The sequence below is a fragment of the Ornithorhynchus anatinus genome, chromosome 5 (assembly GCF_004115215.2).
Source record: "Ornithorhynchus anatinus isolate Pmale09 chromosome 5, mOrnAna1.pri.v4, whole genome shotgun sequence".
NCBI classification, from domain to species: Eukaryota; Metazoa; Chordata; class Mammalia; order Monotremata; family Ornithorhynchidae; genus Ornithorhynchus; species Ornithorhynchus anatinus.
Window position 1 is genome coordinate 88,424,632 of NC_041732.1, and position 13,936 is coordinate 88,438,567.

The 13,936-nt window shown below is 42.0% G+C and overlaps 1 non-coding gene across 1 annotated transcript; it reads left to right on the plus strand.

The window, feature by feature from the left end:
* The first annotated feature begins 11,455 nt into the window (after positions 1-11,455).
* On the plus strand, positions 11,456-11,593 carry LOC114812500. The gene has a single exon (XR_003760152.1). It is a non-coding gene; the product is annotated as a small nucleolar RNA SNORA7 (small nucleolar RNA).
* Positions 11,594-13,936: the final 2,343 nt, after the last annotated feature.

Sequence of the window (13,936 nt, forward strand, 5' to 3'; positions counted from 1 at the left end):
AGATTCTCTGCCCATAAGTTTACAGTCTAGGGGGGGTCTTTAATAATGATTAGCAGTAGTAGTAATAATAATTGTTCTATTTGTTAAGCGCTTACTGTGTGTCTAACACTGTATTAAGTTCTGGGGTGGATACAAGCAAATCAGGTTGACACAATTCCTGTCCTACATGGGGCTCACAGACTCAATCCCCATTTTATAGATGAGGTAGCAGACACAGAGAAGTAATGACTTGCCCAAGGTCACACAGCAGACAGGTGACAGAGCTGGGATTAGAAGCCACAACCTTCCAGCTCCCAGGCCCGTGCCCTATCCACTACATCATCCTGCTTCTCAAAATAATATTGGCATTTTCTAAGTGCTTACTAGGTGACAGGCACTGTACTAAGTGCTGTGGTGGATATAAAGAAATCAGGTTGGACACAGTCCATGTTCTACCTGGAGCTCACAGTTTTAATCCCTATTTTACAGATGAGGTAACTGAGGCACAGAGAAGTTAAATGATTTGCCGAAGGTCACACAGCAGACGTGGCTGAGCTGGGATTAATAGTAGTATTTTGGTGAGCACTGTGTCAAGCACTGTTCTAAGCACTGGTGTAGATACATGTTAAGCAGATCAGAAACAGTCTTGTTACACATAGGATATTGTCAAGATCTGCCCTTTCTTCTCCATCCAAACTGGTATCTTGTTAGTACAACCACTCATCATACCCCGAATGGATTATTAGCATCCTCTCTGATCTCCCAACCTCCTGTCTTTCCCCACTTCAGTCTATACTTCACTCTGCTGCCCGGATTATCTTTCTACAGAATCGCTCTGGCCATGTTACTCCCCTCCTCAAAACTTTCCAGTGGTTGTCTATCAACCTTCACATGGAACAAAAACTCCTCACTCTTGGCTTCAAAGCTCTCCATCACCTTGCCCCCTCCTACCTCACCTCCCTTCTCTCCTTCTACAGCTCACCCTGTACACTCTACTCCTCCGCCGCTAACCTCCTCACCGTGCCTCATTCTCTTCTGTCCCACCATCGACCCCTGGCCCACATCCTACCTCTGGCCTGGAATGCCCTCCCTCTTCACATCTGCCAAACTATCATACTTTCCCCCATTCAAAGCCCTTCTGAAAGCTCATCTCCCCCAGGAGGTCTTCCCAGACAGAGCTCCCCTTTTTCCTCTGCTCTTCCTCCCCTCCCCATCTCCCCACTGCATCCCTCTGCTCTACCTGCCCCCCACCCTGTGTATATAAGTACATATTTATTATTCTATTTATTTTATTGATACATATATATCTATAATTCTATTTATATTGATGCTATTAATGCCTGTTTCCCCACTTCTAGACTGTGAGCCCATTGTTGGGTAGGGATTGTCTATTTGTTGCTGAATTGTACTTTCCAAGGACTTAATACAGTGCTCTGCACACAGTAAGCACTCGAGGTAATTGAATGAATAGGACATCCAGTCTAAATTAGCAGGACAACAAGTTTCCATTTGATTGATTTCCTATTTGATTCGCATTTTACAGAGAGGACAGTGAAGCACAGAGAAGTTAAGTGACTTGCCCAAGGTTGGACAGCAGGCTATAGTATAGTTGGGACTAGGTACCAAGTCTTCTGACTTACAGGTCCATGCTCTTTCTAGTAGTCCACACTAGTAATAAAGATAATAAAATGATAATATTTATTTCCTAAGCACTTTCTTGGTGCCAAGCACTGTGTCCACACTAATAATAAAAATAATAAAATGATAATATTTATTTCTTAAGCACTTTCTTTGTGCCAAGCACTGAAGAATGTGAGGGGTATGTAAAGTATGAGCAGATCAAACAGAAAGTACAATTCTTGCTGTGCTTGGCTTTTTGAATCCCTAAAGTGCAGTTAAAAATAGCCTTTCTGCTTGCTCTCTACCAAAACCTTCCTCCTGCAGCAGTTCCAAACAGCAGTGGATAGTGCTGACCTTGTCCCCCTCTGTCAACATTCATCTTAGCCTCAGCTTCCTCTTTGGTCCTTCTGGTAGCTCCAAGTGATGGGACAGGTATTTGAGGGATATGGGAAGTGTGATGAAATGGAGAAAGGAGAAAGATGCCTGAGGGATGCAGGAGAGGAGGCAAGGCCTTTCTAGAACACACTTGGTTCTCAGAAATTCAGGCGGGGGTCATTTTGAGATCCTTCCATTTCTATAAAGCCTTAGGTACAACAGTAACAATTAATAATGATAACTGTGGTATTTTTTTTAAACATTTGCTATGAGCCAAGCACTTTAGTAAATGCTGGTATTGATATCATATAAGCACATATACTAGGCACAGCCCTGCCCCTCATGAAGCTCACAGCCTAAAGGGGAGGGAGAACAGATATTTAATCCCCATTTTACAGATGAGGAAACTGAAGGCAAGAGAAATTAAGTGACTTGCCTGAGGTCACATTGCAGACAAGTGGCAGAGCCGGGATTAGAACACAGGTGTTCTAACACCAAGCATACACTAGTTCCACTAGGCAAAACTGCTTCTAAGGAAGAAATGAGTGCCTGGTGCCCTGATGGAGAATGAAACATCTATGCTATTGAGGTAAGTTGACTCTAGTGATGCTTGAGTACATCCACTGTGCCAGTGTGTACCCACTGCAGTGGTGAACCGTGGAGGGTGGAGCAATTATACAGACATTTACTCAGTAGGGGCATACTGAACACCCACAGGGTAAATAGCAGCATGAATCTGTTCAATACAGGCATGCAGTCTGGATCATTCTAACCCAAAAAGTCTCTTTTCTTCTCAATAACAAGGGCTGCTTTATCCATTAATTACTTACATAATTGCCTTAACTGACAGAAAATTAGGGCCCTTATTTACAGCCAAACTCTCTATTGCTGCCATTTATACTTATTTCCTTGAAATTGATGTTTTTAGTCATCAAAGGTGAAAAAGAGTCTTTGAGATTGTGGACTAAACCATGCTAAAAAAAAAAAAAAGTTTTGGTTACTTCAGCTCTGCTGTTTGTCTGGGAATCAGAAGAACTTCTAGAATGTAAGCTCATCTCTAGACTTTAAGATCACAGTCTATAGACTGTAAGCTCATTGTGGCTAGGGAACGTGTCTGTTTATAGTTATATCACACTCTCCAAATAACAATAGTAATAATAATAATAATATTTGTTAAGTGCTATGTGCCAGCCACTACTAAGGCTTGGGATGGACACAAGATAATCATGTTAGACACAGTCCCTGTCCCACGTGGGACTCACAATCCCCATTTTACAGATGATGTAACTGAAGCACAGAGAGGTTAAGTGACTTGTCCAAGGTCACAAGCAGATAAGTGGCAGAGGTAGGATTAGAATCCATGACCTTGCGACTCCCAGCCCCACGCTCTATCCACTACGCCATGTTGCTTCCCTGAGCTCCCAAGGGGTTAGTACAGAGCTTTACACAGAGTAATTGTTCAATAAATTTGATCAAATTAATTAATAGTCCCAGTTTTATCTGTGTGGCTCAGTGGAAAGAGCATGGGCTTGGGAGGCAGAGGTCATGGGATAGAATTCTGACTCCGCCACTTGTCAGTTGTGTGACTTTGGGCAAGTCACTTAACTTCTCTGGGCCTCAATTGCCTCATCTGTAAAATGGGGATGAAGAGTGTGAGCCCCATGAGGGACAACCTGATCACCTTGTATCTCCCAGCACTTAGAACAGTGCTTTGCACATAGTAAGTGCTTAACAAATAACAACATTATTATTATTATTATCTGCTAGGGGCCATATTGTCACTGATCAGGATATCTGTGCAAAGAAACACTTAGGGCATCTTGTGTCATGGGCAGGAAGGGAAGGTTCATGGATTAACATTATGGGCTGTAATCCTGCCTGCCTCTTTGCTTATTGCACTCTGGGCACCAGTGGGAAGATTCCTCTCCAAACTCCATGAGTGAGTTGTCTACACCCACTCTCTCAATTCCTCTCCTCCAGTTCTTTTCTTGATCCCCTCCAATCTGGTTTCTGTCCCTTTCACTCCACAAAAACTGCCTTCTCAAAGGTCACCAATTATTTCCTTTTTGCCAAATCCAATGGCTTCTACTCCATCCTAATCCTCCTCCACCTCTCAGCTACCTTAGACACTGTGGACCTCCCCTTTCTACTAAAAATGTTATTCAAACTTGACTTCACTGACCTCTCCTGGCTCTCCTCATCTCTCTGGCTTTTCATTCTCAGTCTCCTCTGCAGGCTTCTCCTCTCCCTCCAACCTTCTAACTTTGGGGGTCCCTCAAGATTCAGTTCTGGGTCCCCTTCTAGTCTCCAACTACAGCCACTCCCTTCGAGAATTTATTCGCTCCCATGGCTTCAACTACCACCTCTATGTTGATGACACCCAAATCTACATCTCCAGCCCTGATCTCTCTCCCTCTGTCCAGTCTCACATTTCCTCCTGCCCTCAAGGCACCTCTACTTGGGTGTCCTTCCGACACCTCAAATCTAACATGTCCAAAACAAAACTCTTTATCTTCCCACCCAAACTCTGTCCTCCCCCTGACTTTTCCATCACTGTAGATAGCACCACCCTCCTTCCTGTCTCTTAAACCCATAACCTTGGTGTTACCCTTGACTCCTCTCTCTCATTCAACCCACATATTCAATTCAACTCTAAATCTTGTCAATCCCACCTTCACAGCATCTTTAAAATCTGCCCTTTCCTCTCCATCCAAACTGCGACCATATTAACACAATCACTCATTCTGTCCCGCCCTGATTACTGCAGCAGCCTCCTTGCCGACCTCCCTGCCTCTTGTCTCTCCCCATTCCTGTTCAAACTTCACTCTGCTTCCCAGATCGATTTTCCACAAATCCTTTGAGGATATAATAATAGTAATGGTATTTGTTAAGCGCTTACTATGTGCAAAGCACTGTTCTAAGCGCTGGAGGGAATGCAAGTTTATCAGGTTGTCCCACATAGGGCTCACAGTCTCAATCCCCATTTTACAGATGAGGGAACTGAGGCACAGAGAAGTTGTGACTTGCCCAAAGTCACACGGCTGACAAGTTGGGATTAGAACCCATGACTTCTGACTCCCAAGCCCGTGCTCTTTCCACTGAGCCATGCTGCCTCTCCAGATGTCACCCCCACTCCTCAAAAACCTCCAGTGGTTGACCACCCACCTCCACAGCAAACACTCTGTGCCATTGGCTTTGAAGCACTCGATCACCTTGTCCTCTCCTACCAGACCTCGTTACTCTCCTACTACAGTCCAGCTGGCACACTTCCTTCCTCTAATGTAAACCTTCTCATTGTACCTCGATCTCTTCTATCTCACCCCTGATCTCTCACCCAGGTATCCTGCCTCTGGCCTGGAATACCCTCCCTCATACCAGTCAGATAATTGCTCTTCCCCACTTCAAAACTTTATTGCAGACATATCTCCTTGAAGAGGCCTTTCCTTTCCTCTTCTCCCACTCTCTTCTGTGTCTCCTTGACTTGCTCCAATTGTACTTCACCTCTCCTAGCCCCACAAAACTTATGTACATATCTGTAATTTATTTAATATCTGTCTACCTGTCTCTAGACTGCAAGTTGGTTGTGAGCCGTGCAAGTGGCTGTTTATTGTTGTATTGTACTCTCCTAAGCCCTTAGTACAGTGCTCTGCACACGGTAAGTGCTCAATAAATATGATTGAATGAATGAATGAACAAGAGAGTGTGAATGGTGCTAACCAAACCACTGGCATTCTATCAAGTCCTCTGTGAAGCTGCAGAAATCTTGTATCATTTCCAGATCATTTCTAGGGGACTCTGCCACTCCCATAGCTTCATGAAGAGATTATTCTGTTAACACTGTCAAGATAAATTCAAAATTTGTTACTAGAGGCCCCTTTGCTTTTTGAGGGGCAGTCATAAATGTTTTATTATGATAATAATTATAAGGATGATAATAATGATATTTATTAAGCACTACCTACGTGCCAAAACTTGTACTCAGGACTGGGGTAATTATAAATTAATTAGATTCATTCATTCAATAGTAATTATTCAGCACTTACTGTATGCAGAGCACTTTACTAAGCACTTAGAAAATACAGTTCAGCAATAGAGACAATCCCTGCCCACAAGGGGATTACTGTCTTGGGTGGGGAGAGGCGGGGGGAGGCGGAACAGACAACTAAACAAGTAAACAGGCCCATTCGTTCACAGTCTCTGTCTCACATGGAGCTCACAGTCTACAGAAGGAGAACGGGTATCATAATAATATTTGTTAAGTGCTTACTATGTGCCTAGCACTGTTCAAAGCACTAAAATAGATACAATCTTATCAGGATGGACGCAGTCCCTATTATTATTATTATCATTATTATTATTATGTTGGTATTTGTTAAGCGCTTACTATGTGCAGAGCACTGTTCTAAGCGCTGGGGTAGACACAGGGGAATCAGGTTGTCCCACGTGGGGCTCACAGTCTTAATCCCCATTTTATAGATGAGGGAACTGAGGCACAGAGAAGTTAAGTGACTTACCCACAGTCACACAGCTGACAAGTGGCAGAGCTGGGATTTGAACTCATGAGCCCTGACTCCAAAGCCCATGGTCTTTCCACTGAGCCACGCTGCTTCCCACGTGGTGCTCACAATCTTAATCCCCATTTTACAGGAGAGGTAATTGAGGCACAGACAAGTTAAGCGATTGCCCAAGGTCACACAGCAAACAAGTGGCAGAGGCAGAATTAGAACCCAGGTCCTTTTGACTCTATCTGCTATCTGCTAGGCCACGCTGCTTCTCAAAAAAATTCAATGCTGTAAAAAAAAGAGACTCTTTGTTCGTGATTTTTCTTCACATTTTTGAGATGAAATTGAGTCCATCACCCCAAAGGTCACACATCGACTGTCAGAAACCCAAGCCCTTGAATTCTCCCCAAAGACATCTTTTGTGTCTACAGTCAAAAGGAAATGAACACAATGCATGTCTATGAGGCATGGTTTGACAGTTTGCTGGACCATTAGTATACATTTCAAAATACTTTACTCTTATGCCTGAAACATGATTAGACTGAAATGCTTGGGTCCCAGTGACAGGGAAAATAAGGGACCATCTTGAATAAAATTCAAAAAACAATTTAGACATTTTGATCTCAATCAATCAAGAGTATTTACTAAGCACAATGCTGAGCAATGTGCTAGACTAGATTAGGAATGCTCTGATTCCACTTCTATTTTCCATCTGCAATCACTTCCTTGGAGAACTCATTCTCTCCTATGGCTTCAACTACCATCTCTTTGTGGATAATTCCAAAATCTACCTCACCAGCCCTGATTCCTCTCTTTCTCTTAAGTCTCACATTTCTTCCTCCTCTTAATAGTAATAATAATAATGATAGCAGTAATAATAGTATTTATTAAGTGCTTATTATGTGTGAGGTATTGTACTAAATGCTAGGGTAAATACAAGGTTATCAGGTTAGGCAGAGTCCTGAGAAGCAGCGTGGCTCAGTGGAAAGAGCACGGGCTTTGGAGTCAGAGGCCATGGGTTCAAATCCCGGCTCGGCCACTTGTTAGCTGTGTGACTTTGGGCAAGTCACTTAACTTCTCAGTGCCTCAGTTACCTCATCTGTAAAATGGGGATTAAGAGTGTGAGCCCCACGTGGGAAACCCGATTCCCCTGTGTCTACCCCAGCGCTTAGAAAAGTACTCAGCACATAGTAAGTGCTTAACAAATACCAACATTATTATTATTATTATTATTAGGGCTTACAATCTTAATCCCCATTCTATAGATGAAGTAACTGAGGTACAGAGAAGTTAAGCATCTCATCTGAGGTCACATAGCAGAAAAATGGCAGAGCTGGAATTAGAACACAGATCCTCTGACTCCCAAACCTGTTCACTTTCTACTAGGTCACATCACTTCTCCCCGCTTCAGGACATCTCCACTTGGGGGTCTCAATGACACCTCAAATTCAATATGGCCATTTTAGAAATCCTTATCTCCCCCCCTGTATTTTCCATTACTGTAGACAACATCACTATCTTCCTGGTTTTACAAATCCATTACTGGCACTATTTTCAAAACATCTCTCTCACTACATAAATTCCACAAATCTGTTACCAAGTCCTGTTGATATCAGCCTTCACAGCATTCCTAATATTTTCTTTCCTCTCTATCCAAACTACTACTATATTGATCCAAACACTTATACCTCTCCTCGACTCCTGTATCTGCCTTTTTGCTGATTTTCCTGTCTCCCTGTCTCTCCCCACTCCAGTCCTTCACTCTGATTTTTCTAAAAAAAAAAAAAGAAAAAAAACGAAAGAAAAAGTTTTAAATTTTATGGGATTTTTCAAATGCTTACTTTGTTACTTTGTGCCAGGCACTGTTCTAAGCTCTGATAGACGCAAGCTAATCAAGTTGGACCCAATCCATGTCCCACATGACGCTCTCAGTATTAATCCCCAATTTATAGATGAGCTAATAGCCACAAAGGCCTTAAGTGTGTGCTCTTGCAGACCTTATGTACTCAAATACCAGTTGATTTATTGACCCTTGGGAAAGTACGATTGATGAGTAGTCATTATCTCTCCCCTCAGTGATTCTACAATCTAGTGGGGGAGGCACACCCTAAAATAAATTACTGATGGAGGAATGTACCAGAATACTGCAGAGGGCTAAGGGCGGGAGCAGAGTGTGGAGGAGGGGATAGAATTTCAAAATTTTTAATAATAATAATAATAATACTGTTGGTATTTGTTAAGTGCTTACTATGTGCAGAACACTGCTTTAAGTGCTGGGGTAGATACAGGGTAATCAGGTTGTCCCACGTGAGGCTCACAGTTAATCCCCATTTTACAGATGAGACAACTGAAGCACAGAGAAGTTAAATGACTTGCCCTCAGTCACACAGCTGACAAATGGCAGAGCTGGGATTTGAACCCATGACCTCTGACTCCCAAGCCCGGGCTCTTTCCACTGAGCCATGCTGCTTCTCTGTAAGTTTATGTGACTTGGGTTGGGAAAATAGAGAGGGGAATATGATGAGGAGATTGAAGATTAGTCAGGAAAGGCTATGAACTACATGTGGGACAGGAACTGCCTACCCTGATTATCGTGTATCTACTCCAGTGCTTAGAATAGATCTTGACACCTAGTGGGTGTTTAGCAAATATTTAAAAAAATAAAAAGGCTTTCTTGAGGGGATGTGGATTCAGAAGAATTAGGAAGACATGGAGCATCATCTGCCATATTTGAATAGTGAGAGAGTCCCAGGCAGAAGGGAGGACATATACAAGGGTTGCTGGTGAGTGGGACAAAAACAAGGCCCAGTAAGGAGGTATGCTTGAGAAGAGAGAAATTTGTGAGCTGTCACACAGAGTGAGCTGAGGGAGAATGAGTAGTGGGTGTAAGTTGATTGAGTTCAAGGCCGATGGTCAGGAGTTTCCAATTGAGGTGGAGAGGAACAGGCAGCCATTTGGGGTTTTTGAAGCATGGGAAGTCATGTACCAAACAGTGTTTTAGATAAATGTGAGTAAATTATGAACTGGAGAGGGAAGAGTCTGGAGCAGGGAGATCAGCAAGGAGGCTGATGTAGGTGTAGGATATTACAAGTGCTTGGATCAGGGCAGTAGTAGTTTGGATGTAGAGTAAGGGAATGAGTCTACTGATATGAAAGTAGACAGATGGGATTTGGTGACTGATTAAATATGCAGGTTAAAAAAGAGAGATGAGTCAAGGAATATCTCTAGGATGCATGCTTGAGAGAAGGAAAGGATGGTGGTGTTGTCAACAGTGATGGGAAGATGTAGTTGCATAATTTGTTTTCTTCGAAGGTGGTGGTTTATTAGAATTTTGAATATAGTTTAATTAAAAATTGTGAAATATAAAAAAAGGAAACAAAATGTCCAGTGAAAATGAAATCCATAGCAATGTAGACTTTAACCAGAATATTAGATGAGAATATTTCCCTTGGTAGGTTGAAATTCCAATATTGATTATAAACACTGGGAAAGATATTTTGGCCCACTTTGTTCCCACAGTCATAACTTAGACATCTGAGTGTTTCAGTGAGTGGAAAGAATAAAAAAAACCCACAAAACTAAAAATACTTCCCAAAGGAAGTTATGACTGACAGCCATTAGCATCATAATTTATGCCATTTTGAAGTAAAATAAGGTTCTCTTCCCATTGAAACACTTAAGTTCCTACTTGGATATTGAAAGAGAAAATAAAAGGTGGAAAAGAGAAGAGAAATAAACGTACAAATGATTTCTAGCCCAAAATCAAGCCTGCATTATTAAAAGAGCCATGGTATCTGAGGTTTTGTAGATAAAGAAAAATAGAAATGGAGGTCAATCAGTGAATAACTTTTAATGAATGCCTCCTGTTATAGCAAATGCTATAGCAAAGGGAAAGCTTCAGGGGAAAGCAAAAAGACAAACACCTGCCTTTAAGAAGTTTATACTGTTTATGAAGAAAATTGAGCTCTTTCTAGCATTTTTTTATGGCTTCTGTTGAGTGCTTAATATACGTCAGGCACTTTACTAAATGTTGGTGTAGATACAAGCTAATCCAGTTGGACACAGTCCCACAGTCTTAATCCCTATTTTACAGATGAGGTAACTGAAGCACAGCAAAGTGAAGCGACATGCCCAAGGTCACAGACCAGACAAGTAGCGTAGGCAGAATTGGAATCCAGGTCCTTCAAACTCCCAGGTCTGTACTCTATCCCCTAGGCACTACTGCTTCCTAGACTGGCTCCACATATTACCTGAAATCACTGGAGCACTGCATTGTTCTTCCTGAGTCACCACAAAGGAGTTTGTGAAAGGGAGGTGTATGTTTTCTCCATCAGCATCTGGACACCAGAAGCTGCACCCTGAATTGCAGCAGTATTGTCTATTCAGATAGGAATGTTCTTTCTTATCATTAGTCTTTCTTTATGGGTTTGTTTGTTGAAAACCAATTTGTTTTATGACTGCAAGTTTTCTGCTTGGATTGTTCTGTTTGCACTGATTAAAACTGTCTAACATGCATGGACTGTTGCTCTTGGTTACGGAGGGCTGCACTAAAACTGCATGGAATACTTCTAAAGAGCTCCTATCAGTTTGTATATACAAATCACTACTGATTGTTTCAAATTCAGTAAAAGAAAGAGTGATGTTGCTCTACCTTCTCGGCCCCTCTTCACCTCCAGAGTCAAATGAAACCTCTGGCATTTGGAGACTCTTCTTCCTGTGCTCTCGGTTCTGCTCGTCGTGGCCGCGTGAACTGTCTTCTCTCCCCTTCACATGGGACAAACACCAGCTACCTTCCAAACTATCGAGGAGACCCCAACCCATCCTGTTTAAATGCACACACCATGGGCCCTCATAGAAGCTTGAGAAAGCTAGTGATTGCATAGTTATTGTTGTGGATTATGAATCATGAGGAGAAATTCTGTTCCTCTAACCCCAACTTCCTACCCACTTTGCTTTTGATTTTATGTTTCATATGTTTGACCCTTTCAGGATGGCAACTGGAGAGTTTCCAGTACTATATCAGTCTCTGCTATGGGAGGGAGAGTCACACAGAGGCCTACCCATTCCATTCCTAGCTTGGGCAGTGGCTAGTGAGTGGAAGGCAATCTGCTACAAGTCAAGATTCCCTTGTGCTGGGCAGCAGCTGCATGGGAGAGAATGGAGGGTGGAGACTCATGTTTACTGCACAGAAGACAATGGTAAATCTCTTCCGTATTTTTTACCAAGAAAACTCTACTGATACACTACCAGGACGATTGCAGATGGTGGTGTGGCATTCTGGAAGAGAGATGTCCTTGAAGTTGCTATAGGTAGGAGATGACTCAACAGCATAAGACAAGACAGATATTTGTCCTGTTTTTTTATGCCATTTTAATGCTTTGGTATTTCATTGCTCCTGATGTGTATCTACAATCCTCCCCAACCTCCTAGTTTCATAGACTGTGAATCTTCCCTGGGCCTGTGTCTAATCTTCACCTGAATACTTGTTCTCAGTGTTTAGTACAGTGTTCTGCAAATTAAAAGCTTACTGAATATTTTTATTACTACTACAAAGAATATACAACAAAATCAAAATTCTGAAAAGATCCTTAAAAATCCAACCACTAAACAGCATGGCTTAGTGGAAAGAGCACGGGCTTGGGAGTCAGAGGTAGTGGGTTCTAATCCCAGCTCTGCCACTTAACTGTGTGATTTTGGGCAAGTCACTTAACTTCTCTGTGCCTCAGAGTTCCCTCATCTCTAAAATGGGGATTAAGACTATGAGCCCCACATGTGACAACCTGATTACCTTGTATCTATCCCAGCGCTTAGAACAGTGCTTGGCACATAGTAAGCACTTAACAAATACCATTATTATTACATTCCTTGAAGGCAGGGGTGGCTTACTTTGTTATATGCCCTCAAGAGCCAAGCATAATGTTTATGCATAATAGGTGGTCACTTAAGTACTATCTATTATCTGGTGAGGATTATCTACTGGAAACTCTTTTTAAAAGTTTATTTAAAATAATATTAAATTTTTATACTGACAACAATGACAGAAAATCTCAACCTCCATTACAGATCCAACCTCATGAAGGAGATGGCCACAAAGAAATAAAACTCAAACTCTAAATGGGACCCTAGACAGAAGCATTCAGTAGAGATAAAGATTGAAACTGAAGGTTTAATTATCCGCTTATACTGTGGAAGCACTACTGGTATGATAAAGACAATAACAACACATTTATTAGTGTGATCTCTTGTGGCACGCCTAATAAATATATATAACTTTGAATAATAACCTTTAATTCCTACTGAGTACTGCATGGACTTCATGGACCACCAAGAAGATTTATTTCCTACCTGACTTTTGTACTATCGTTAATTCTTGTTTATGACAAAGGCAATGAAAACTGTCAAGCTCGAAATTTATCTGAAACGGAATCATCATCACATAGCTATCAACTCTTGTTTGGGTTTCAGAATATTGCTTTGTCACAAAGAAACCTAGGGATTCAGTGTTCAGAGAAAAAGTACAGTGGGGGAAAAAGCCTGAGAGTTGTGAAATTTTCAGAAGGCTTCAACCAGAGCCATCAAGTCCCAAAATGTAAACCTAACCTTCAGCTATCCCGGGTGTTTTTCTCTTTGTAGATATTTTCTGTCCAAGCAGATTTGGAGTTAGGATAAAAGTCAGCCCTGCATTTTAATCAATCAATGGCATTCATTAAATGAATAATAATGCACAGAGCACTATACACTTGGGAGAGTACAGCAATAAACTTTGTAGACACAATTCCTGCACTCAAGGACACCTTCCCCCAAAATCAATCAATAGTATGAGTGCACATTATGTTTGGAGCACTATACTAAGTAAGAACTTGGGAGAGTACAATAGAGTAGGATGATCTTTGTTTTCAAGAAGCTTCCATTTAGCATTTACTGTCTAGCTAATCAACATCATTAGTTATAACAGGGTCCATAGCAAAGCAGCACGGCCTGGCAGAAAGAGCACAGGCCTGGAGTCAGAGGTTCTGGATTGTAATCCCAGCTCCACCACTTGCCTGCTTTGTAACCTTGAGCAAGTCTCACAGTTTCTTTCTTAGTTTCCTCATCTGATTAAATGGGGATTCAATTTCTGTTCTGCCTCCAATTTAAACTATGAACCCCATGTGGAACAGGCCTATGTCAGAAAGGATAATCTTGTAATAATAATAATGTTGGTATTTGTTAAGCGCTTACTATGTGCCGAGCACTGCTCTAAGCGCTGGGGTAGACATAGGGGAATCAGGTTGTCCCACGTGGGGCTCACAGTCTTAATCCCCATTTTACAGATGAGGGAACTGAGGCACAGAGAAGTTAAGTGACTTGCCCACAGTCACACAGCCAACAAGTGGCAGAGCTGGGATTCAAACTCATGAGCCCTGACTCCAAAGCCTGTGCTCTTTCCACTGAGCCACGCTGCTTCTCATGTATCTACC